We start from the raw sequence: 27,841 nt of genomic DNA, 5'->3' as shown, positions 1-27,841 counted from the left end.
CTCTGATCTCTCAAGTGTTTTGCACGACTCGACTTGCAACTCAATATCCCTTGACTTATATATAAAAGATTTTAAAGTTAGTCTTTACGTAATAATAGTTATTTTGTAAAACAACGAATGGAATAATTGACTTCTATTAGTGCATAAAATCAAGCGGGATTGTAGGCATCTTTTGCTTGAGCATTTGGAAATGGCTGTCACTTTTACCTGGATACTTGAGATTACATATTTAAAATTCTTTCATTGGAAAGCGACATGTGACATGTCCTAACTATTAGAATATATGGAAAATATATTATATTTTTCATATATTTCATAATTATGCTGATATTTAAATATTCTCTATTTATGAGTTGATTGTAATCATATATTGAGATTGTAATCAAATCAAGGGGATTTGATTACCAAACTTGTATTTAGACATTACCCTATAAATAGAGACCTTTGTATTGTAGACAAATCAAGTTAATGAGCACAATGTAGCCCTTAGGGGTATTCCGAGTGGTGGACGTAGGTGTCTAACACCGAACCACCCGTAAGTTTTTTGTGTTCATTCTCTCTCTTGCTTAATTCTGCTATAATTTTCGCATTATCATTATTTCAACATGGTATCAAAGCCACTTTCTTGTGGGCTCCAATTATTTCTCCTCTTTTTATTGTTCAATTTAATTATCAACATATTTCTTTTTTTTTCTGCAAAAAAAAAAAAAATGGTCTCCTTCCATCGTTACCGGCTAGCCACTCTAGGAGCAGCCACGGTCACTACAATCGTGTTGTTCCAGCCAGATCCATGTCCCCGTCAGGCACCACGGCTCCACCTTGATGGTTGCTCAACACCGCCTCCGTACTGCTCGTGACAGCCAACACTAGCTTCAGGCGAACCACCATGGCTCCAGTTTTATCCAGTCCTCGCCGTTGTTGTCAGATGACTCCAAGCACCGGCCTCCTCCTCGCAACCACTGCCGCAATCCTCAATTGAGCCGCCATGGCTCCGGCCAGATCTGGCCACCGTAGCCAGCCACTCCGTTCAATCTTTGTCCATTGCCGTCACCCACGGCAACAGCCAGCTTCTCCAGCCGCTCAATCGGACGTCATCCTTGCCACCAATACTTCCGCGCCGTCTGGATCTTCTTCTCCGGTTATGCCAGCATCCTTTCCTCTAGTCATGCATGGCCATTTCTGTTGCAGCAAAATATGCAGAGAAAGAGGAAGAAAGAAGGGGATAGACAAGCATGGAGAAAATGGTAAAACAAGGAAAGAGAAAGAAAAGAAAGAAGGGACAAGAGGCGCGAAAAAAAAAAAAAAAAAAAAAAAAAAAAAAAAAAGGTGCTGCTTGTGGTGTACGCGTGGAGTGAGGAGAGAGAAAAGAAAGAAAAGAAAAGGGAGAAAAGAGAAGGTTTCAGCCAAGTGAAAAAAAAAAAAAAAAAAAAAAAAAGAAGATGCGGTCCAAGTGGACCATATCACGCGCGCCACGCGCCGATTGGGTTTGGTGCGCCGATCTGATAACCGCCCAAGTGGGCTTATTTTCTTTTTATTTTTGGCCCAAGTCGGCCCTTTTTATTTTTGGCCTATAATCAGCCCTGGCCTGTAGTCGGCCCATTTCTATTTTTGGCTCATTGTCAGCCCTGGCCCGTTGTATGCCCTTTTTGGATTTTGGCTCGTTGTCGGCCCCTTTTGAAGTTTGGCTCGTTGTCAGCCCTAGCCCGTTATCGGCCCTTTTTTGGAGTTTGGCCCATTGTCGACCCCTTTTGAAGTTTGGCTCGTTGTCAACCCTAGCCCGTTATCGGCCCTTTTTTGAAGTTTGGCCCGTTGTCGGCCCTTTTGAATCTGCATTCACCAGTCACCTGCCGTTGTCACTGGTTGCCCACCAGCCTCTATCTCCTCCGGCAGTCGTCATCATCTGCAGCCCGTTCCCCACCTCCACCACCGCCATCATCATTGTTTCGGATTTCAAACTCAAGGTTCCAAAATATTCTACCTTGAGTTTGAGGGGGGATATTAGAATATATCATATATTCCATAATTATGCTGATATTTAAATATTCTCTATTTATGGGTTGATTGTAATCATATATTGAGATCGTAATCAAATCAATGGGATTTGATTACCAAACTTGTATTTAGACATTACCCTATAAATAGAGACCTTTGTATTGTAGACAAATCAAGTTAATGAGCACAATGTAGCCCTTAGGGGTATTCCGAGTGGTGGACATAGGTGTCTAATACCGAACCACCCGTAAATTTTTTATGTTCATTCTCTCTCTTGCTTCCGCTATAATTTCCACATTATCATTATTTCAACACCAACCTTTACACAAAATCCCAAGAATTAAAAAGGTGTCAATCTAAGGAGCCAAATGGGTGTGTGTTTGAAACCTTAGTCTGTCAAGGTGTCGCGCAAATTGAAGCTTTATCCTTTGGGTGTCAGTCAGTCTTCTGTCATACATGCATTTTTCACATCACATGCTTGGCTTTATGACTTTAAGGAGTGTTAACCAAATGAGTCTCTCTGTCTATAATTAGATTAGTTTCAATTTGTCCTTTGGGTGTCAATCAGTCTTCTGTCATACATGCATTTTTCACATCACATGCTTGGCTTTATGACTTTAAGGAGTGTTAAGCAAATGAGTCTCTCTGTCTATAATTAGAATTAGTTTCAATTTGTCCTTTGGGTGTCAATCAGTCCTCTGTCATACATGCATTTCTCACATCACATGCTTGGCTTTATGACTTTAAGGAGTGTTAACCAAATGAGTCTCTCTGTCTATAATTAGAATTAGTTAATCTTATCATCTGCACCTCAGCTACCCATTTCATCTGTGCTGTACACGTCAGCCAGCTTACAAAGTCTACCGAGCATTCACAATAATGAAACATTTAGAGAGTTTTAATGTATTTTAGTTTTAAAAAGTGGCTAGCTAAATTAATTAAAATAGATTTTTAAATTTAATTTTTTAAAGAAATTTGGGAGAGCTCAATATGAATGTTGTTAAGGAAGAAGAAGAGTCCCACAAGAACTCCTCTTCCCACAAGAACTAGAGTCCCACAAGAACTCCTCCTCTGTTCTAACTCCAATAAACAGAGGTTAAATAGGAATCAACTTCTTCAAGCTATCAACTCAAGGCTTCACCGCAAGATGTGTTAGATTCCTAGAGGAATTAGTATTAATGTATTTAATTAGAATTCACGTGTAGTTAGTAATTAGAGTTAGTATTCAGATTCGCTTCTCTCTTATAATTAGCTATATATACGTTCATATTGGAATAAACAATTCATTCTGCCAAAGACACTTTTATGTACTTTCTTTTACGACATTAGAGTCTACCACAACATAAATGAGACCTACACTAAAAAAATTAAAAAAATTAAAAAATAAAATAAAAAAAGCGGTTCACTTGTTTGTCAATATTTGTGGAGTTCTCATCACTACACTCAACAAAATATATATATATATATCCAAGTAACAAAACCTAATAATCTTTGAATCAATCATTAGTTTTTTTTAGAAAAATATTAATTATTAAAACATATATATGGTGAACCCTCTTACTTGCCTATGATTGGTAGCTTTGGTGGAGATGGAGGTACATTGGAGTTGCCATTTCTAGTACGCTTGTTAGCATACAGAAAAAAGAAGAATAAAAGAAGAAGAGATAGGAGGGACTGAAGGGTATTTTGTGTAGCTCTTGCCAAGATTGTTGCAGCAATGATAGTAGAGCCATCTCCTCTCTCAAGTGTTTAGCAGTACTACTCGACTTGCAACTCAATATCCCTTGACTTAATATATATATATATATAAGATTTTCATGCTACAATCTTTACGTAATAATAGTTAATTTGTAAAACAACCAATGGAATAATTGACTTCTATTAGTGCATAAAATCAAACGGGAATCTAGGCATCTTTTGCTTGTGCATTTGAAAATGGCTGTCACTTTTACCTGGAAACTTGAGATAACATATTTAAAAAGGATGAAAGAAATTAATTTTGACATTTAGGTTGTCTCATGTCTGGCATGCACTATATATGGTCTCACCCAATATATTGGTTGACAATGCCGGATTAAACACAATTACTTCCTCAAAGTTCAAAAAATTAGGTTTCAAAATGCTATATTTTGACAATGCATTTCAAAATTACATTTCAAAATGCGACATTTTGACAATGCGTTTCAACATTACTTCCTCAAAGTTCAAAAAATCTCAATTTAGGCTATCAAACTTTAAACATTTTTTGCAATGTATCCACTACTTAATTAGGATTTTTCATTAAATCTTGTCAAAAATTTCAAAATACCATTTTTTATTATAAAAATAAAATAAAAAACTTTAAAGATTCATGGTTATATATATAAAATAAAATTAAACAACCTCCAGCCTGGCTGGGGGCCGATGGCTTGTTGCCACCCCTGGCCACCTCTAGGGTGGTTCTCACGCCAACCCCAACCAAATTTGGAGATGGCCTATGAATCAACCCCTTGCACCTCCAAAACCAAAACGGTCAGAGTCCCAATCAAAGGGCTCCAGTCTCTTGGCGCCAATGCTTGGTAGAAGACTCCTAGCAATCTAGTCGAGAGGTTTCGACCTCTCGGTGCACAACCTTGAACATTGCCCAGAGATGAAGAAGCAAGTCAAGAAGGCCAGCATTAATCAACAAGGCAAGCAGGCTTTCAAGCTTTTGCTCACAACAATCAACAAGCTAATTGGGAGTTGTTGTGGCCATCCTTATGCGCCATTGAGAGTGGCTAGTACAACCATTAGAGGTCGTAGCCAGGGCCGGCTCAACGTATTTTGGGGCCTTAGGCAAAACTTAGAAATTAGGCCTAAATTTTATTTTATTTTTAAGTAACAAATTTTTTTTTTTAAGTAACAAATATATATATATATATATAACATTTTCATTATCTTCTAATTCTTTTTGATGAGTTTCTTGTTCATTTATGAGTTTTTAACCTAAATTATCCTCAATATTTTGTTTATTGCTAATAACAAATTTATTTAGAGCTCCTCTAACATTTTCATTATCTTCTAATTCTTTTTGATGAGTTTCTTGTTCATTTATGAGTTTTTAACCTAAATTATCCTCAATATTTTGTTTATTGCTAATAACAAATTTATTTAGAGCTCCTCTTTGAGATTCAATCAATTTGTCTACTTTTCTCTTCTTCTTTTTTTAAAGTTTTTCATATCCAGATGCATATTTTCTAATAGACATGTTTAATTAAAAGTACGAACAAATTAAACAAACACGATTTATCAAAAAAAAATTATGACTATAATAAAATAAATGACAAAAATAAAACAATAAAACCCGATTTGGCAAAGGAATTATGAAGCAGTTCTTGGAGATAAGACAAGAGACTCAGTCACTCGGAGTCGGAGAGGAAGAGAAAATGATGAGATAGGCAGACAAGAAAAACTCATAAAAGAGCAAGCAAAGAGGAGAGGTAAAGTGGCAAATATAGAGACTCTGATATTTAAAATGCCCATGGTAGGCTTACTAGGCTGACAGCAGTTTATATTTTTGGCTCTTGGCTTTCCCTAGATGGCTAAATAATAAATAGAAAATAAAAGGTAATATTTTATTTCTAACGAATATATTATCTCATCAAAAACAAAAAAATTTTAGAAAGAGGCTAAGAGGATGACTGCATGATGTAGGTGTGTACTGTAGCGTTAAGTGTGTAGAGCTCTAGGGAATTGGCATGTAATGATGTAAGGCTTTAATGCTTTGTCCTTTTTTAATTTATTTTTTGAATTATTTTAAAAATTTATAGTGGGCTTATTAAATTGAGGCCTTAAATTTTGATAAAAAAAAAGGGAAAATTACAGTTTACCCCCCCAATGTTGTCAGCGATTTGCAATTCGACCTTCAAAGTTTCAATTTTTGCAATCCACCCCCCTAAAGTTTCAATTTTTTTCAATTTAGCCATTCCGTCAGTCAAAGCGGCTTTGACTGACGGAACAGTGATCACGTGCGACGCACGTGATCACTGTTGGCATTTTGGGGACCAAAATGCCCCCCATCCCCTGTTCTCTCTCTCCCTCTCTCTCTAATTCGTCAATCATCATCCACATAAATCACACCTTCTAATTCGTCAATCAAAACTAAACATTCAAGAAGCATCAAAATTGAATTAAAAAAACAACATCAAATCGGAGCAAAAGTTGTGTCGTCATATATCCAATTTAATTAACGCATTGCGAGACAAAAAAAATAAAAATAAAAAAACTCTATGACAATCAATCGGCGTCGACGTTCTCGTCTGCGTCGGCGTCGGAGTTCTCGTCCGCGTCGATGTTCTCGAAGGCCCATGCATTTTTGTCGTGGAGAGCCTTCTCCTCTTCCGGCGTGAAGTCGTTCTTGACCCCGAAGAAGCGACGCACGTACTTCACGCTCTTGTTCTTGATCCGATCGGCGGCGGCCTGCAAGAGAAAAGAGAGCATGTCTTTGATGTTGAGATAATTAGCAGCGAGAATCAACTCCTTGAGACACTAACTTCGCTTCGAACGCCTCCCTCTCCTTCTCCACCTCCTTCCTGCCCTCCTCGTCGCTCGCCGCCAATTTGGCGCTGAGCTGGACGGCGCCCCGGCAGTACTGGATAACCTTGGCGAGTGCGGATGACGACACGTTCAGGAGAGGAAAGACGGTGTCGTACGAAACGCCGTCTTCCTCGAATAACGCCTTGACGGTCTGTAGCTCCATTGCCACGGCCTCCTCCACCTCGAAGAAATCGCCGTCGGAGGTCCTCAGCTTCACCGTCTTCCGGTCGACGACTTTGGGGCTTGGGTTTGGGTTTTCGCGGTTGTCGGCCATCGGGAAACTTTGAAAAGTTGAAACTGAGAGAGAACCGCTGGCCATCGGGAAACTTTGAAAATTTGAAACTGATCACAGAGAGAGGGAGAGAGAGAGAGAGAGAGAGCGGTAGGTTGAATTGCCGTGAAAGTGATGAAAATTTGAGGAAAGGGGACGCGATTTTATAGTGGATGAAGAATTCTGATCGCTTTGGGCTTGGGATGTGTTTTCACTGGTGTGATTTATGTGGACCAATATGTACACTCAAAGGTGATCTCCGTCGTCGTTCTCGGCAAACACAGGAGTGAGAGTCTGTGGGATGGGGGGCATTTTGGGTAGAAAAATGTTAGAAGTGATGGGGGCATTTTCGGGAGAAAAAGGTCAGAAGTGATCACGTGCGTGGCACGTGATCACTGTTCCGTCAGTCAAAGCGGCTCTGACTGACGGAATGGCTGAATTGAAAAAAATTGAAACTTTAGGGGGGTGGATTGCAAAAATTGAAACTTTGGAGGTCGAATTGCAAATCGCTGACAACTTTGGGGGGGTAAACTGTAATTTTCCCAAAAAAAAATTTTAGGCCCTATTAAAAAAAATTTGGGCCTTCAATTTTTTTTTTTTTTTGTCCAATATATATATATATATATATATATATATATATATATATATATATATATATATATTTTTCATATTTTTTTTTTAACTCAAATTTTTTTTTTTTTTGGGGCCTCATTAAATTGGGGGCCCTAGGCGAGGGCCTACTCGCCTAGGGCCTAAGCCGGCCCTGGTCGCAGCAGCCCTTTTGGTGCATCAGGGGTAATAAATAAACTATTCAAGCATGGAAATACTATGTTTATAACGTGCATTTTTTTCATAACTGTCATAAAACATGGTCTCACGGTATGAATTATCTATTGTTGCTGATTTTACTTACTAAGTCGTGGACTTATATGTTTTCTTTTCCACCTGTAAAACATTTTTATTTTACAGAGTAGCTAGTGCTTTAGATGAGGCCTATATAGTGGCAGATCTAATTGTCCTTGGGAGATTCATTTGGTCATTCCAAGTGTTGTTTATTAAGGGTTCTTAGCGCTTTGACTGTATACTTGTAATGTCATTTTTGTACACACGCACAAACAAAAAAAAAAGCTGTAATTCAGACTTACTTTCCACTACAAATTTTTTATCTGATAAAAGAGGAGTTAGAGGTAACTCTTCAAATTGTTTTTCATTAGATAATGTGGGGGTGTTACAACAATAAAGGTATTCAATCTTGCTACATTTATTCATGATGAAAGAACATTTGTAGACTTGTATTACTTTACCTTCACTAAAGAGGCCATAAGAGTGCTATCCATTAGCTTGCATCAAACTGAAGTTATAATTGCGTGATGGCGAAGCTAGTTCATTATGTTTGCCATGTTGATTGTACCTAGCACAAAAATGACATTACAAATACACAGTCAAATCGCACCCCGCAAGGCATGTTCTAAGAGCCGTCAAAGTGAACAAAGTTACATTGTTGCACCTCAACAATCCTTCCCTCAACATGACACTCCTGCGACTCGAACCTATGATCCTAGCTCAGATACCATTTGTTAGATTGGGTCTTTGACCAACTTATCTAAAAACCAATTGTATAAAATTTCAACTTGCAAAACGTTTTTTTATTTTTAGAAAAACAAAAATCAGGGATATTTTGGTCTTTTTGTATTTTTAACGGCTAAAATTGACGGAGGGGTCCAAATCGAGAGCAATTGAAAGTTCAGGGGACTAAATTGAGAAATTTTAAAGTTTAGGGGGGGTATTTCAAAACAGGTGCAAGTTCGAGGGTCTTCAGTGAAGTTTCCCTTAAATATTATATATGTCATGTGAACTCCCAATTCTTTGCTTTAAATGATTTTCTAAACATACCATTTTAAATCGGCAGAGAATATTACTTGTCGATCCTTTCTCTCCTATTTTGTTTTTACCAATTTCAAGTTTTGAGGCTAACGAGAAAGTGGGTGGCCATGCTTATGCTTTACTGGGGAAACTGCATTGCATGTTGTGTTTCATTATGTTGTGATTTAAATATAAGTGTCACAGGGCACGAATAGAAATCAATTTCAAGTCCCCAAGAGGTAACTCAATCGGCTAGGATCACACCTCATGAAGCAGAGGTCACTAGTTCGAATCTCTCTCTCCCCTCTTGTCCGGACATGTAAAAAAAAAAAATCAATCAATTTCAATATTTAAGATTTTTTTTTTTTTTTGACAATTTAATGTGCTTTGGCCTTATGCTTCCATGTTACATCTTTTTCATGTTACGCATTGTAGTGATTGATAAGTGCTCGGAGTTTCCTAATATAAAACCTTGGCGCATTTGAGAGTTTAAGGTTAAGAAATGTTTGCTTCACAGGCTGAGGTACAATCCATTTACGGATAGCATGAAAGTTTCCATGGAACAGTGTTAAGAAATGCTTGCTTCACAGGCTCGGTTTTCGGTGGCTGTAAATAGTACTTTGATTGGTTATTTTGAGGGGAAGAAAGGTTTTAGGCAAGGAAGAGTCAAAGGTTTTGTAATTCTTCTTGTATTCCTTATTCTTCTTATAGCGGATTGATTTTTTGGGTTTGGCTGCCCGGGAGAGGTTTTACATTTAGAGAGTTCTCCAAATGGTTTCCTCTTCGTAACCAAATATCTGTGTTCTTGAATGTTTATTTCATATTTGTATTTGGTTGATTTTTAACTGTTATGTTAGATCTTATTTTGCATAATTTTTGTTAAACACCTAGACAGTTGATTAGGTGTTGTTTGGAGTCGGTTTTAGAATTTTCACACTTCAAGTAATCCATTTGGTTGATGTCATTCGCATCTATCTTTGATTTCTTTCCCACCACCCTTGTCACCTCTTCTTGTGCTCTCTTCATAATATTTGGATTTTTTATGATCTCTGCCATTAACCATTCCAAAGCTGTTGAAGTCGTATCACTTCCTCCCACAAACATGTCCAGAAATTATGGAAACACAAGACTTTAGAGATTGCTTTGTGTGTGTGTGAGAGAGAGAGAGAGAGAGAGAGACCATAAGGATTGCTTTGAGGTTGTCTTGAGTGAGCTCAATGTCAAGCATGCCTATCTTTTGAAGTTTGAGGAGAATATCAACTAAATCTTTCCTATTGGGCTTGTCATCTTCAGATTTCTTTGTTTTGTGTTCTTCGACCATCTGATCAAACAAAGCATCAAATTCTCTGAAAGTGGCTTTCAGACTCGGGATAAATCCCATAAGAACATCAATCCATCCCAAAGAAGGAAAAAAATCTCCAAAACAGAATGCTACAAGTAGCACCATTACTTTTCTTGATAGTTCTCCGAGCCTGCTCTTGCCATTTTTGTCTTCAAACTTCTGTCCAACGATACATCTGGAGACTATGTTGTTTGAGGTTGCAGTCAACATCTCACTTAGATTAACAGAAGCCCCATTTAGACATGAGTTGCGTATCTTGTTGATCAATGCTTCAACTTCTTCTTCCCTTACATACTGTAGCGATTGTACACTTTTCAGGCTCAAAAGTTCGAGCGCACTAATTTTCCTAGCTTGTCTCCAATAATCACCATAGGGTGAGAACGGAACGTCTTTGCATCCATAGGAGAAGATATTGGCAGCTGTGGTTTAGGGCCGGTTTGAGAAGATGACATCATGTGTCTTCATCATTTCTCTGGCTATATCTGCAGATGACACCACAAGGGTTGGAGCATTGCCCAAGCACAAGAACATTAGAGGGCCATACTTGTTAGAAAGGGCTTGAAGTGAACGGTGTGGGAGCGTGCCAAGCTGGTGTAGGTTGCCAATGATTGGAAGCTTTGGTGGGGATGGAGGTAAATTGGGTTTGCCGCTTGTAATATGCTTGAAAACATAGAGAAAAAGGATGAGAAAGACAAGTGAGAGGAGTGGATTGAAGAGTATTTTTTGCAGCTCTTGCGGCCATGATTGTTGCGCCATTTACTCTCTCAAATTAAGTGTTTAGAACAGTTGATAATGGCTCAAATTGTCAACAAGTGTGAAGATAATTGCTGAAAAATATTAATATTCAAGTTGGTGGGCTCAAGTCCTATTTATCTATAAGAAGATAATGTTAATTTTAAAATGAGTCCAAGAACAACTTGGAATTGGATTTTTTTCGAGAAAATGTGTGTGGATAAACATGTGGGCAACAATGCTTATCTTCATCATGGAAAAGACTTTGTATTTATGATAATTTCGTTTTTCCAGCAACAATTAGATTAAAATTATTCTCCTATTTTTCGTGATTATGTAGTCCTTGGTTGAGATTATCTGAAAAATCTAAATTGGTGAGAGCACTTTGTGGCATTTACAAAGTGTAGAGAATTTTTCTTTACTGGGTATTTGAGAGGGACAGTTGAGTGGGGTGTATATGGGGTTAAGGGCTTGGGTTTAGGATATTAAACTTGAGTGGTTCAGGTTTGTACCATTGTACTTAATATTTCTCAATAATAAAGAAAGAGACTGGATCACATCCCATGGATGTAGGCATATTGCCAAACTACGTAAACTCTTTGTGTACGTGTGTGATTGGTGTGTGTTCTCATGTATTTTCTTTCAAAACTTGTCTTTCGCATAAAGGGCTGATAAAAAATTAGTTACCAATTAATTATCAATTTTCTCAACAACAAACCAGATCTTTAGTAATAAAAATGCTTTTCAAGTTTCAATACCCAATGGGTATTAAATATATAAATGAGAAATGTTACCTACGGAAAAAAAAAAATCAAAAACAAAAACAAAACAAAAAAGAAACAAAATGTCACATATTTCTCACTTGTTTGTGTGGTGTATATAACACTTCTCTTTATAAATATTTATATATAGTACAAATAATGATGATCAAGATAAAAATTAATTTTGCCTTGTAGTCCGGACTCCATTAATTATGATTTGTGACAACAGTAACAACAGGATGCTCATTATCTTTTCCTTTTGCACAATGAATTATATGACATCTTTTCATGTATCTGCTGTTGATGAAACATTGAGATTTTTTGCTTTTCTTTGAGTGACAGACAACGACGGGAGAGGACAAGGGATCCTTTGTTGTATTCGATCGGAGTGGGAGATTCTTACTTAAACGAGAAACTAATAAAGTTGAAGTGAAAAAATCTGTGAACGCGTATGCACGAACACTGCCGACACCCGACCAGATCCAACCAAGACCCAATGGTGGAGCCACGTTGTGGTCTGTGGGGGCCACAAGCTTTTTAAAAATATTTTTTTTTATAAGAAAATTTTTCAAAATTGCCCTTATATATTTTTCATTAGAAAAAATAAAATAAAATAAAAAATAACAGAGAGGCTTGCTTGCTATTTTGAAAATCAGTGTCTGTTTTTTTTTTTAATCATTCTAAAGCTTTTTATTGAATTATTGGTAACCATTTTCTTTTTTCTATAGAGTAAATAAGGCAAAAATTTGTTTTGGTTGCATTAGCTGTCAAGCATTATTTACTTTTTAGAGAATATTACCAGATTTATATAAAATTAGCTTGTAGCAAATTTCGAGAGATATATGTTTAAAAAAAAGGTTGAGAAGTGTTCCTAATCAAAGCAAAAAATTAAACAAATATTTATATATATATGAACACTTTATTAGTGTTCATATATATATATATATGTGTGTGTGTGTGTGTGTGTGGTCATAATGATAATCTCAAATTTAACTATAATTTAAAAAATCACATTACAGTTGGGAGGACATCATAAAAACACTAGAAGAACCCATAATATTTCTCATATATACATGTGTGTGTGTGTGTGTTTGTTTCTACTCTATGATTGTTTATCAATTTGGTTCTCTTATGTAATTATAATTTAACTTCAAAAATTTAAGTTCATGAATCACAACGTTAAAATTGAAAACTATTTATTTAAAAGAAAAGAAGTTAACATTCCAAAAAGTAATACACCATTAGATTTGAATGACGAAACTTCAAATCTCAAAGAGTAACATCTTAAATCTCTAAGCTAGGGTTGCAGCTAAATAACATCATTCTAAGATTTTAGTTGTTGGAACCTAAGGGTTGCAAGTGAAAAACATTTATTTTCTATTTTAAGTTGTATTTGATATATTTTTAATTTGGCCACCCCAACTGTAAATTTGTCTCCGCCATTGCCAAGACCCAACTGGGATCCTGCCGAACTTGACTAGAACACTATCGAGAATCGATCAAGACCTCATAGAACTCCCCGGGACCCAATCGTGCCACCCCTAGGACCCAATCAAAACCCCACCCCGACTTACTCAAGACCTCGCCGGAACACATTCAGGATCGGGACCTCGCCAAAACACGACCAGGACTGGACTTCATTGGAATCCGGTCGAAACATCGTCTGGACCCAACCAAGCCTATGTCAGGACTCGCTAGGACCCAACTCATATTCCAGTTAGTGGTTATTGGCAAAAAACATCAATCCATTCCCAAAAAAAAAAAAAAAAAAAAAAACATCTCCAAAACAGAATGATGTGGTTCTGTACTTAAAACTCATACACATTTCAGCTCATAATTGGTTTTCTATTTTGGCCCATAGTTGGCCTAATTTTATTGAAGGCGCATCTCATATCACCGTCGCCAAGCACCTCCAACCAATACAGTCGAAGAATATCAAACTCAAGGTTTCAGCATCTTCCACTTTGAGTTTGAGGGTGAATGTTAGAATATAATATATATTGTGTGATATTTGAGATTATGAGAATATATTTGTATTGATTGTATTGTAAAATTATCAAGCAATAAGAGCATAATGTAGCCCGTTGAGCTTTATCTATGGACGTAGGTCATAGACTGAACCACGTAAAATATTGTCTCTTGTCTATTTTAGTATTCCGCATTTGACATTCATAGCATTATGAATTTCTTCATGGTACCACAAGGCCGAAGAGAAATAGGCCAACTATAGGCCAAAAATGAAAGCTAACTGTGGACTGAAATAGGCCAAGATTTTAAACAATACCACAAAGACCGGAGACATTGGGCCAACAAATGGCCAAAAATGGGACTAGGCCAAAAGATTGGCAACTTAGCCTCTTTTGATTTATTTTATTTTTTTCATTCTTTTTCTTTTCTTTCTTTTTATTTTTTTAACAAAATAAGGAGCCAACAGTATTCTCTTACAAAGCTGACGGTTCAAATGAAATTCCCAAAAGTATATTGGACTGAAAATAGAAATACCAAAAAAAAAAAAAATACACATTGCCGCAAATTATGCAAAGAATCTCTCTTTTTGCTTTAAGTAATTGCTTTCCGCAACGTTCTTGTTGTGATCTTATTCTTGAATGTTAGACTATGCCCAGTACAATCGAAAGCCTCAGCGATCACTGCAAGAAAGAGACGACACCGTTCATGGCAGATCCAAGGGCGATGGCACGGAGATACACGATGTTGTGTTCGTCGGAGACTTGGAGGACGCTGCCTGCCAGAGAAGTAAGAGACGAGGCCTGCCGGTTGAGAAGTATTTGGCGAAGAGGATGCCCGAGAAGACGCTGGAAATTGTGCAGATAGATCTTGGTGATAATCAAAGAGCGTCTTATAGATGTAATAAACCGGTTCTTCAAGTGTTGAAGGTGCAACAGACAATGCACTAAGCACAAAACTATGACAAACCCAAAAGGAAAATAATACAAGTGACGAGACACGTGTGGGTCTGCTTGTCATGTGGGGTAGCCAAGGAGAATGCCGAAGGCAAATATGGTTTACATAAGAAACTGAGATTTTTGTGGCTCTAACGGAGAAGACTTGCGATACAAGAAACAACAATAAAAACGATGAGTAGAGAGGCCAAATTTCAAGAGATCGAAATCTGGCATTAGCCTGTAGCTCTGATTGAAGAAATTCATAATGCTATAAATATCAAATGCGAAATCATAAAATAGACTAGAGAGAAAATATTTGTTGATAATGGCTCAAATTGTCAACAAGTGTGAAGATAATTACTGAAAAAATATCAATATTCAAGTTGGTGGGCTCAAGTCATATTCATCTATAAGAAGATAATGTTAGTTTTAAAAGGAGTCCAAGAACAACTGGAATTCGATTTTTTGGCGAAAACGTGAGTGGATAAACATGTGGGCTGCAATGCTTATCTTCATCATGGAAAAAACTTTGTGTTGTTTGTTTAGGTTTTGGCACATTCGGTTTGCATGTACGTTGTTGAAAATGATCACCTTAACATGTTTCAGGAAGCAGATTCTAGAGGCATGTCCGGACCTCCAGAAGCAGGGTCCGGACACAAAAACCAGCAAGCTTGTTTTGAAGAGCAGGTCCGGACCGCCAGAAGCTGGGTCCGGACCGCCAGAAGCTGGGTCCAGACTGCCAGAAGCTGGGTCCGGACCTGATTTCCAGAAACTGGTATTTGATGAGGAGGTCCGAACCGCCAGAAGCTGGGTCCGGACCCCATTTCTAGAAACTGGATTTTAAAGGAGAGGTCCGGACCGCCAGAAGCTGGGTCCGGACCCCATTTCCAGAAAGCCCGTGTTTTATGAGATGTCCGGACACAAGAGTTGGAGGTCCGGACATCACTAGGTTACACATATGTAACCCTAGCCATGTCCAGACCCCAGATTAGTCCTGTCCGGACATGGCTGCTGATGGATTGTTTATTCTCTATTTAAACACTTTATTTTGCTTAGGAAAGGTACGTATTTAGTGAGCAAAATTAGAGTGCTTAGAGTGAGAGATATTGTTCAAGATTATTTGTGAAAAGAAAATACGTGAAGCCAATCGGAGTTAGGGTGAAAGGAAATCTTTTAGAAGAATTGTGCCAGATATTCTGGAAATGGCTACTGAGGTAGAAGTCAAGTGGGTCACTTGTCGTGTGCAAGGAAGAGTCAAAGGTTTTGTAATTCTTCTTGTATTCCTTATTCTTTTTATAGTGGATTGATTTCCTGAGTTTGGCTGCCCCGAAGAGGTTTTACATTTAGAGAGTTCTCTAAATGGTTTCCTCTTCGTAACCAAATATCTGTGTTCTTGATTGCTTATTTCATATCTTTATTTGGTTGATATTTTAACTGCTAGGTTAGATCTTTCTTTGTGAAACACCTAGACATTTGGATAGGTGTTGATTGGAATCGTTTTAGAATTTTCAACTTTGTATTCATGATGGTTTCGCTTTCTCAGCAGCAATTGGATTAGAATTGTTTCTTCTCTTTTTTCGTGATTAAGCCTCTATAAAAGGACATGCAGTCCTTGGTTAAGTGGGGATCCAGAAAATTCAAATTTGTGAGAGCGCTTTGTGGCATTTACAAAGTGTAGAGAGTTTTTCTTTACTGGGTATTTGAGATGGACAGTTGAATGGGGTATACAAGGGGTTAAGGGCTTGGGTTTGGGATATTAAACTTGAGCGGTTCAGGCTTGTACCATTGTACTCAATATTTCACACTAGTAAAGAAGGAGACCGGATCTCCTCCCGTGGACGTAGGCATATTGCTGAACCACATAAACGCTTTGTGTACATGTGTGATTGGTGTGTATTCTCGTGTGTTTTCTTTCCAAACTTGTCTTTCGCATAAAGGACTGGTGAGAAATTGGTTGTCAATTAATTATCAATCTTTCCAACAATTGGTATCAGAGCTTGGTTGCCGATTTCTACTTGTTAAGAAGAAATGCAATCCTTGAAGTTTGGGATTGAAAGGTTCGACGGGAGAATGAACTTTGGCTTGTGGCAAATACAAGTCAAGGACTTCCTAATCCAATCTGGGCTACACAAAAGGTTGAAAGGTATACCCGTCTCTAGTTCCAGTGATGGTGCCGAAAAATCAGGTACTAGCGACGTGGATTGGGAAGATTTGGATCTGAGGGCTGCGAGTTCCATTCGGTTGTGTCTGGCTAAGAACGTTCTTGCTAATGTGCAAGGGACGTCAATGGCAAAGGAGCTTTGGGAGAAGCTCGAGGAGATGTATCAGACGAAGGGAACGTCTAATCAGGTGTACCTGAAGGAGCAGTTTCATACACTGCGAATGGCTGAGGGTGCGACTATTTCAGACCATTTGAGTGTTCTCAATGGAATTGTTTCTAGACTCGAAGCTCTGGGAGTTAAAATGGACGATGAAGATAAGGCCTTGAGGCTTATCTTGTCTCTTCCGTCTTCCTATGAACATATGAAACCAATTTTGATTCATGGGAAGGAGAAGATTTTCTTCTCAGAAGTTACCAGCAAACTTTTGTTAGAGGAAAGAAGACTGAGTGGTGGACAGAATTCTACACCTGAGAACTCAGCGTCAGTAGTTGCAAACTGGAAGAAAAAGAACCCTATGAAGGGAAATCTTGTATGCTGGGGTTGCGGGAAATCTGGACACCTTAAAAGAAATTGCCCAAAAAGAGGAACAGGTTCGGCAGAGTGCTCCAAAAACACTAATATTATTTCTCTCGTTATAGAGAGAGATGATGATGTTCTTTGATAAGGGCATGTACATCCTCTGGCATGACCTCTAAAAATGTCAGGATAATGGATATGTTCTATTAGCGGGTCCACATTTGCATACAAGACATTGGTTTGGTTTTTTTATGTCGGGTATGTGGTGGAAAAGGGTGTCGATGGCTGATGAACTTCCAAGGGAACCAAACATGGAAGTTGCACCATATTTTTTAGCAGGATTTTTTCGACATGTGCCAAAAATGAAAATTCTTGGAATGGTTTAATTCTAAGTGCATGTGCTCTTTATGGTAGAGCATGATAATTCTTGTAAAGTTATTACCGTTGGTGTAGACAGTGTTTTGTACGACATCCCAGGGCGTGGGGATGGGCATCGGTCAAGATGCGGACCTGAGGTCTCAGGTGGAGGTTGCCAAATTTTCGCCAAGGTGGAGATTGTTGATAATGGCTCAAATTGTCAACAATTGTGAAGATAATTGCTGAAAAATATCAATATTCAAGTTGGTGGGCTCAAGTCATATTTATCTATAAGAAGATAATGTTAGTTTTAAAATGAGTCTAAGAACAACTAAAATTGGATTTTTTGGAGAAAACGTGTGTGGATAAACATGTGGGCTGCAATGCTTATCTTCATCATGAAAAAGACTTTGTATTCATGATGGTTTCGTTTTCCCAGTAGCAATTGGATTAGAATTGTTTCTCCTCTTTTTTCGTGATTAAGCCTCTATAAAAGGACATGCAGTTCTTGGTTAAGTGGGGATCAGGAAAATTCAAATTGGTGAGAGCACTTTGTGGCATTTACAAAGTGTAGAGAGTTTTTCTTTACTGGGTATTTGAGATGGACAGTTGAATGGGGTGTACAAGGGGTTAAGGGCTTGGGTTTGGGATATTAAACTTGAGCGGTTCAAACTTGTACCATTGTACTCAATATTTCTCACTAGTAAAGAATGAGACCGGATCACGCCCCGTGGATGTAGGCATATTGCTGAACCACGTAAACTCTTTGTGTACGTGTGTGATTGGTGTGTGTTCTCGTGTGTTTTCTTTCCAAACTTGTCTTTCGGATAAAGAACTGGTGGGAAATTGGTTGTCAATTAATTATCAATTTTCCCAACAATATTTTACGTCCACAATTGAAGTCCTAAGGGCACATTATGCTCTTATTACTTGATAATTTTACAATACAAATTATCCCTATTTATAGAGATGTAAAGAGAATACAAAAAAAATATGATTGATAAAATCAAATCAGCATGGAATGTTTCTGATTTGATTTTATCAATTACAATTAATACAAATATATTCTCATAATCTCAAACCTCACACCATATATATTATATTCTAACAACCAAGTAGCACCATTACTCTTCTTAATAGTTGTCCGAACCTTCTCTTACCATTTTCTTCTTCAAACTTTTGTCCAACGATACATCTAGAGACTATGTTATTGGAGGTTGCAATCAACATCTCACTTAGATTAAGAGAAGCTCCATTGATTTCCTTTGAGGAAAACTGCTCTAAGCAAGTTCTTAGAAAGATGACATGTTGATCGTGTAGGCTAATATTTTGTCTGGCAAATTCTATTACATTCTCCAACTAAATGCAATAGGAACCCATTGAGTTTTGTAACATATATATATATATATATATATAGAGAGAGAGAGAGAGAGAGAGAGAGTATGTGCCTGAATTACATTGTTGTGTCATATTATTTTCTGAAATAAATTACTTTAAGAAGTGACGAGCAAATCTTTGTCCAAATTTCATCGATTTGCATAATTAGTTTAGTGTTTTTTTCTTTGGTTTGAAGAATGCTAAGCTTCCTTGACGCCAGATATAATTAGAATTGTTCAGACATCTTACGACACTAAATAAAAACTCATTGAAGCTAGGCTATAAAGGAAACTTAGAAAGATAAAATACAACGTTTAGGAAAGAGAAATGTCATAGTCGTCCCAAATACATGGACAACTGTTAGTTTTTGTGTTGGCTTAATTCAGTTCCAAAATGCAGATGCTACTGTTCACGGCTCAAACACTGATATAGAATACTCAGAATCCAATCTCCACCGTTCATAATGTAGATTCATGTGTTATGAACGTCTCTGCAAACTTTCAGCTCAATCGGACCACAAACACCCATCGATCGGAGCTGTTGATCAAGATTGGACAAGCCGAGTCCGGACCGCAATTCCCCGGGTCCGGACCTCATTTCCAGAAACTAAAATCTTGCTCCGCGAAGCCGTGTCCGGACCGCCCATTAACATGTCCGGACACCCCGTAAGTTTTAGGCCCAAAAACATGATTTTAAGTGGGTTAGGTCTAGGGTTTTGTCGGGGGTATATATACATTATTATAGAAGAGAGAAGCACGAATTTTCACCCCCAGAGAGTTCGTGTGAGGCTGTGCTTGAGTGATTATTTTGTTGTGAGCCAAATTGATTCCTCTTAGAGGATTTTTGTTAGTATTGCTTGTGTGCTTAATTGAAGTCTATCGGAAGGGTTCGATAAAGGAGAATCACGTTGAAGAAGATTGTGAGCGTGGAGACAAGTTGGAGGCTTGTTGATCTTACAGAGTCAAGGTCTTGCAAAGGGTTGTAAGTGTTCCTAGTGTCTGTAATCTCTAGATAATCTTTTGATAGTGATTTCCTGGGTTTGGCTGCCCCGGAGAGGTTTTACTTTTAGAACGTTTTCTAAAAGGTTTCCTCTTCGTCACCAAAATCTTTGTGTGTGATTGTTCATATTTTGGTGATTGTTTGCTTTGATAAATATCCGTTAATTCCGCATAAAATTGTGATATTTATCTGTTTAGAGTTTTTCAACAACAATTTTTTTTATTGGAGTGAGACCCCAATCCTTACACTTGTAGAAATATATGATGAGAATAAAATATAAAAGGAAAAAGAGTGGAGGCAAAGAGAGAGCTATTGGCTATTATTGATCATATGTATTATAATAATCTCAATATAAAGACATTAAGGGCCTGTTTGGGATTGCATTTGAGGAGTCTAAAAGTGTTTTTAACACTCAAAAAGTCCGTTTGAAAAAAAAAAAAAAAATTCATTTGGTAAAAAAAATTAAAAGCGCTTTTAAGGGTCTAAATAGCCTAAAAATTGCCAAAAAGCACTTTTGGCAAAAGCTTACAAATGAAGCTTTTGCCCAAAGGCTCTTTTTGACTTAAAAGCTCTATTTTTCAAACGCAATCTCAAATATAATCTCAAATATACTCTAGATTGCGTTTGGAAAATAGAGCTTTTAAATTAAAAAGTGTTTTTGGCAAAAATTAAAAAATGAAGCTTTTACCAAAAGTGCGTTTTGACTATTTTAAAGTTTTTTGGACCCTTAAAAATGCTTTCAATTATTTTTACCAAACGGGTACTTTTTTTTTTTTTTTTTCAAACGGACTTTTTGAATGTTAAATGCACTTTTAGGAATTTCAAGTGCACACCCAAATAGGCCCTAAGTAAATCTTAAAATAATTAAATAAAGAAATAAACCCTACTATAAAAAATATTTTCTAAATATTTTAATAACAAGCAATCCCAAGATTTATAAAGGAGGTTGCACTCTTCTTCATGTGTGGAGCTGAAGCTTAAGCTAAATAGAAAATGAAGAATAACTTAAGTCCTCAATTTGTAGTGATGTCCAACATATATAATATTTAGTGATGCCATATTAAATCACAACTTTTTTAAAAACTTAATTAAGTAATAAAAAAAATATTTAATGAATACTTGATCAATAGCCCAATCATTAGAACATGTGAAATTTGTGACTGTTAAAATGCTCAAAATGCACCCAGCACCTTGGTGGTGGCCTTTTTTCTAAAAAAATAAAAAATTACAAACTAGTAACGCAAAACTTGATCTTGCTTTAATTCCCTAGCAATGTAATCTTTTTTTTTTTTTTTTTTCACGAAAATCTGAGAATTTTATTAATTAAAGATCACGAGCAAAAAGCTCTTACAGAGCATAAAAAAAAGCTCTTACAGTACAAAGGATAAAGGTCTGCAAAAGTCATAGCCACATGCTATGAGGTACAAAGTCATAGATATAAACAAAAATTCTTACAATAAGGTGCTATTTATTACTTCAATCTTCTGCTAACCTATGTACAAATACAGTTAAAGAGCAGATCTGCTTCGAGTATACTAAGATCTAAGACATTGGTAGCCAAATTTCTTAACAAAATTTATTTAAAATAGCCGTGGGAGATAATCCCTCACACGTAATTATTCATCCTCAATCATGAGGGCAGATCTAGAGAGATTAAACCTCTTATTCAAAACAAAAAAATACAAACAAACAACCAGCTAGCAGGCAGCGGCAGCAACGGTCGAGGAGGAGATAAACGGCACAACACGGTGGAAGGTGGACAGACACATAGCAGAGAGGTCAAAGTTGCTGATCTAGTCGAAAAATACCTACAAACATATAAAAATAAAAAAATAAAAAATAAAAAAACTAGAAGGGGAGGGGGAGGGTAGGGGCGGGGAGTAGAAGAGAAAGGGGAGAGGAGGAGGGAGCAGATCTGCTCCCTCCTTCTCTCAAAACTGTTTTCTGAGGAGAAGGCCAAGATACCCTAGCAGTGTAATCTTAAAATGGCAAGGAAGTAAAGCAAAGTTGAGTAGCGTCAAAATATCCAAAAAAATATTGATTAAGATCCCTTATATTTTTTAAGGTAACTGCACGTGGAGACGTTTTTAAAATCCTAATAATTAGTTTAAATTAAATTGTTTGAATAGCTCGGATACCATATGATAACCCATGAGTTTTTGGTAAATTAGCCCAATTAAATCTTTGGGTCTAGTTTCTATCTATAATCTATATATACAGTATTCATAACTTAATTACATTCAAATTAAGCTTAGTAATATTTTTGGCTTTTGGTTAGGAGTATAAATTCAGCCGGTTATAATTGGCCACCAACCGGTTATAACCGGCCATCAATCAATTACTAGCCATCAACCAATTATCGGCTACAAATCAATAACCGTCTAACCGCTTTTATCACTTTTAAAAGCGGCTAGAAATAATCAATTACCAATCGGTAACAACAACTTTTCCACTTTTATGGCTTTTAAAAGCAGTCGGAAATAACAGTTAACCCAATGTTTTTGCATTCTGTCATATTGGATTCGTGATCTTGGATTTTGCTTTTCAACTTGAAATGCATTCGTCATCTTGGCGAATTATTACCTGAAATTCATCTTGGGCAACAACTAACAACGCACCTGTTTTGAGGTGGTCAGTGGCCTGCAGAAAGCACGTTGGCGTTGCTATGAAAATATCTGTTGAGTAGGTGGCTAAATATAATTGAAAATAATCTATTTAAGTAGTTGCCGACATAAAGTGACAATAGCAAGAAATCTGTTGCTAGCATACATGTTCACAGATTTTTTCACTTCATCTTAATTAGTTTCTCGCTCAAGTAAGAATCTCCCACACTCCGAATACAACAAAGGATCCCTTGTGACTTGTCCTCTCCTCTCGTTGTCTCTCACTCAAAGAAAAGCCAAAAACCCTAGCTCAACGTTTAATCAACAGCAGACATATGAAAAGATTTCTCATAATTCATTGTACAAAAGGAAAAGATAGAGAGCATCCTATTGTTACTGTTGTCGAAAATCATAATGGAGTCCGGACTACAAGACAAGATTGATTTTTATCTTGATCATCATTATTTGTGCTATATTATATAAATATTTATAAAGAGAAGTGTTATATGCACCACACAAACAAGTGAGAAATATGTGACATGTTTTTCTTGTGCATTTCTCATTTATATATTTGATACCCACTGGGTAATGAAACTTGAAAAGCATTTTTATTACTGAAGATCTGGGTTGTTCTAAACACATTTGAGAGAGGAAATGGCACAACAATCATGGCCGCAAGAGCCGAAAAAAATACCCTTCAATCCACTCCTCTCACTTGTTTTTCTCATCCCTTTTCTCTATCTTTTCAAGCGTATTAGAAATGGCAAACCCAATTTACCTCCATCCCCACCAAAGCTTCCAATCATCGGCAACCTACACCAGCTTGGCACGCTCCCACACCGCTCTCTTCAAGCCCTTTCTAACAAGTACGGCCCTCTAATGTTCTTGTACTTGGGCAATGCTCCAACCCTTGTGGTGTCGTCTGCAGATATGGCCAGAGAAATGATGAAGACACATGATGTCATTTTCTCATACCAGCCCAAAAACACAGCTGCCAATATCTTACTCTATGGAAGCAAAGACGTAGCTTTTTCACCCTATGGTGAGTATTGGAGACAAGCTCGAAAAATTTGTGTGCTCGAACTTTTGAGCCTCAAAAGTGTGCAGTCGTTCCAGTATGTAAGGGAAGAAGAAGTTGAAGGGCTGATCAACAAGATACGTGACACATGTTTCAAAGGGGCTACTGTTAATCTAAGTGAGATGTTGATTGCAACCACCAACAACATAGTCTCTAGATGTATACTTGGACAGAAGTTTGAAGAAGAAGATGGTACATATAGATTCGGACATCTATCAAGAAGGGTAATGTTGCAACTTGGAGTGTTCTGCTTTGGAGATTTTTTTCCTTTTTTGGGATGGATTGATGTTCTTACGGGATTTATCCCGAGCCTGAAAGCGACTTTCAGAGAATTAGATGTTTTTTTTGATCAAGTGATTGAAGAACAAAAGACAAAGAGAAGTGATGTTGACCAGCCTTATAGGCTTGATTACGTGGATATTCTCCTCCGACTTCAAAAGAATGGCATGCTCGACTTTGATTTCACCGAAGACAACCTCAAAGCAATTCTAATGGTCTCTCTCTCTCTCTCTCTCTCTCTCTCTCTCTCTCTCTCTAACACACACATACAGACAAACCCATGTCTAAAGTTGTGTGTTTTCATAATTTGCAGGACATGTTTGTGGGAGGAACTGATACAACTTCAACAGTTTTGGAGTGGTTAATGGCAGAGCTCATAAAGAATCCAAGTAGCATGAAGAGAGCACAAGAAGAAGTGAGAAGAGTGGTGGGCAAGAAGTCAAAGATAGACGTGAATGACATCAACAAAATGGATTACTTGAAATGTGTCCTCAAAGAAACTCTACGACTGCATCCACCACTTCCTCTTTTGGTACCCCGGGAAACAACAAGAACTGTGAAAATTGGAGGCTATGATATTCCGCAAAAAACAAGAGTAGTTACCAATCCATGGGCAATGCACAGGGACCCTAACGTGTGGGAGAGGCCAGAAGAGTTCCTCCCGGCCGGAGAGATTCGAAGACAATCCGATTGATTTCAAAGGTCAAGACTTTGAATTCATCCCATTTGGAGGTGGGAGAAGGGGATGCCCGGGAATGACACTTGGTGTTGCATTAGTTGAATATGTGATTGTCAACATCTTATGTTGGTTTGACTGGAGATTGCCAAGTGATATTGTAAAGGAGGAAGACTTGGACATGAGTGAAGTCAACGGGCTCAATGTGACAAAGAAAATTCCTCTTAATCTTGTACCAATGCTGCACTTTCCTTGAATCTTCATCGATGCATCCTGAGATCCATGGTTAATGTGATGATAATGTAACTTTCTTTCTTTCCCTTGGTTTGTTTTAGCATTTGTTGTTTTTTCTGTTTGTTATTAATGTAAGGGAAGGTGGCTTCAACCTTAATATATATATATATAAACCGAACCCCTCATTAGAGATTAAAATTTCGTTGCTTGGACGTATTTTTATGTATAAATTTTTTGTAATTGTGAATTAATTATTTTTATATTTGTTTTTGGATAAAGTTTCTTTATGTTAGACAAATCTGAATCAAGAGCATCCATTACAAGTCTAGCAAAACAGGTACCTGATATAATCCGTTTATTTTATACATATTTTTTTGTAATAAGGTTCATCTAGGCGTCATAAAGAATAATTGCATGCATAGAATAAACATGTACCTATTTATATGTCAAGTAACTATTTTGCTAGCCCTTCCAACTAGACACCAATTGTAGAATCAAGAGCATCCAGCAACAACATTCATTCAATAGAGGAATTGAGAGTAAAGAATTTTTTTTTTTTTGTTTTTTTTTTTTTTTGTTTATGATATACTTTGCTTTTCTTTATTTTATTTTATTTTTATTTATTTATTTATTTTTTTGGGGGGTTTGAAGTTGACTTTTACTTTGATTCAGTTTAGGTTTCTATTTAATTCATCATTGCTTAGATGTATATTTATATTTTTATGTATGAATTTTTCACTCCAACTTTTGTGGAACCAAATCACTGTTTCGATAAAAGCTGTCTTTCTGTATCAAAGAAAGCGTTTTCTCCTCCACAAGCGACGTTTCTAATCCAACTCCCAAGCTAGGTATTCTCTATCATCAATTCAAAGTAATTTTATACTTCACTTTTTTATCCTCAGTAGTCTCTCACCAGGATCAGGATCCCCGGCACTTTTTCTAAAATCTTGGCCATTAATTTTCATCCAACAGCCACCAACCCGCCACATGTCCCATCTAATATAAAATAATAAAATATTATTTAAAATTAAAAAATAAATATAAATATAAAATAATAAAATAATTTAAAAAATACAATGAGGTGGCTTGGCGACCACCTAGAGCCCAACCCATAAATGAAAGTTTATGGGTTTAGCATGGGATGGTCGGCCATGGCCTGAGCTGGGGTGGCCAGCCATCCCCTAGGGAGAGAATGGAGTGGTCAAACTAACCCATTGTATTTTTAAAATTATTTTATTTTATATTTATTTTTAAATTTTAAATAATATTTTATTGTTTTATATTAGATAAGACACGTGGCGAGTTGGTGGTTATTGAATAGAAATCAATGGCCAAGATTTCAAAAAAAAATTCATGGGCAATTTTTTAAGAAGTGCCGGAATCCTGATCCCTCTCACTAACCCATCAATACTCGATGCAAGTCTGTTCCCTATGTGTAGGGAATATGTCGCAAAAAAAGTCTCACAGCAAATTGCCTAAATGGTTCTTTAAACCATTTGATCCTACATTGGGTTTCACTATAGTGATCCATATGATTATTACAATCATAAAAAAAAAAAAAACATTCTCCTCTCACATCTTTTTACGCACATCTCCATTATTTTTTTCCGTTCTTCTTCTCCGTCATCTTCTTCTTCTACACTCCATTTGGACACAAGCCATTTGAAGATTGCAAAAGAACCCAGTAGATTGCAAAAATCAACCATAGAAACCAAAAAAAGAAGACGGTAGGTAGCAAAAAATAAAAAATAAATAGAAACCAAAATCAACTATAGAAATAGAAACCCAGTAGATTGCTTGTTGGTTGTATAAATTTGGCCCCTGCCGCCCCCTGTCTCAGCTTTCACTAGCTCCAGATTTCAATTCCATGGCTTCCCATCTGAAGGAGAAGGGGTTGGAGAAGATGGAGGTGCAACTCCTTCCAAGTAAGGGTGCAAAGGCGGGCGGTTAAAAACCGCCCGCTAACCGCTAACCGCTATAACTGCCAACCGCTTAACCGCCTAACCGCATTAACCGCTAACCGCCTAACCGCTATAACCGCCTAGCGGTTAGCGGTTAGCGGTTATTAGGTCTACTAACCGTAACCGCTAACCGCTAACCGCTTTTTTATATAATATATTTTTATAATTATAATTATAAAAATATTTATACATATAACATAATCACTTGATCATTAAATCATAATTTTTTTTTTGAATAATTAAATCACAATTTGAGTATTAATATATTATCACTATAATTCATATGATTATATCATATAATCACTTGATCATTAAATTACAATTTTTTTAAAAAAATAATTAAATTACAATTTGAGTATTAATATATTATCACTATAATTTATATGATTATATCACATGCGATTGATCATTAAATCATTTGATTATATAATAACAAATTATACATATATAATATGACATAACTCATAAGTATATCAATTCATATTAATACAACAATTAAATATCTAGAGACTTATTTCCAATGTATATTATAAACTTATAAGTCTATATAAGTCTACATATGTATATGAATAATATAAACGTATAATATCAATGCTTAATCATATGATTCAATGACAATTCAAATATTTCATTCAAGACTTCAAGTGAATCATATTATTAATGTACAATGATGATATGATTCGTATAATATCAAATTAAGTAATTGACATTGGATTAAACAATGACCAATGCGTTACTTATAAACACAATTTAAGTATTAATGTATTATCATTGTAATTTTAGTAATTTATATATTATCACTATAATTGATATGATTAAATCACATGATGACTTGATCATTAAATCATATGATTATATAATAATAAATAATGCATATATAATATGACATAACTCATAAGTCATAAGTCTACAAGTTAATCATATGATTCATGTACAATGATAATCACAATTGATTCAATTGAATTAAATAATATATTACTTATAACTACAAGTCTACAATTTAATTAAAGCATTATTAGATACTTTAGGAATTTAGGATTTAGAAGATATTAAAAATACAAGAAAAAAAAATGAGGGTAAAAAAAAGCCCAAAAAAAAAAAGCTCAATTTTAAAAAAGCGGTTAGCGGGCGGTTATCTATTTCGCTAATCGCTAACCGGCGGTTAACCGCTAACCGTTAGG

The 27,841-nt window shown here is 36.6% G+C and overlaps 3 pseudogenes across 1 annotated transcript; 1 reads left to right on the top strand and 2 right to left on the bottom strand.

The window, feature by feature from the left end:
- Positions 1-6,246: 6,246 nt before the first annotated feature.
- LOC148587095 (SKP1-like protein 14 pseudogene) lies at positions 6,247-6,820 on the bottom strand (annotated as a pseudogene).
- Positions 6,821-9,559: 2,739 nt separating this feature from the next.
- LOC132173599 (phenylacetaldehyde oxime monooxygenase CYP71AN24 pseudogene) lies at positions 9,560-10,790 on the bottom strand (annotated as a pseudogene).
- Positions 10,791-23,033: 12,243 nt separating this feature from the next.
- LOC132175481 (phenylacetaldehyde oxime monooxygenase CYP71AN24-like) lies at positions 23,034-24,877 on the top strand (annotated as a pseudogene). The gene is made up of 2 exons (XR_015911708.1): positions 23,034-24,004; positions 24,103-24,877. The product of XR_015911708.1 is annotated as a phenylacetaldehyde oxime monooxygenase CYP71AN24-like (transcript).
- Positions 24,878-27,841: the final 2,964 nt, after the last annotated feature.

Source organism: Corylus avellana, chromosome 3 (genome assembly GCF_965113065.1).
Source record: "Corylus avellana chromosome 3, dhCorAvel1.hap1.2, whole genome shotgun sequence".
Classification (NCBI taxonomy): Eukaryota; Viridiplantae; Streptophyta; class Magnoliopsida; order Fagales; family Betulaceae; genus Corylus; species Corylus avellana.
The sequence above is the reverse complement of the archived record's forward strand: the minus strand, read 5'-3'. Positions and strand labels throughout refer to the sequence as shown.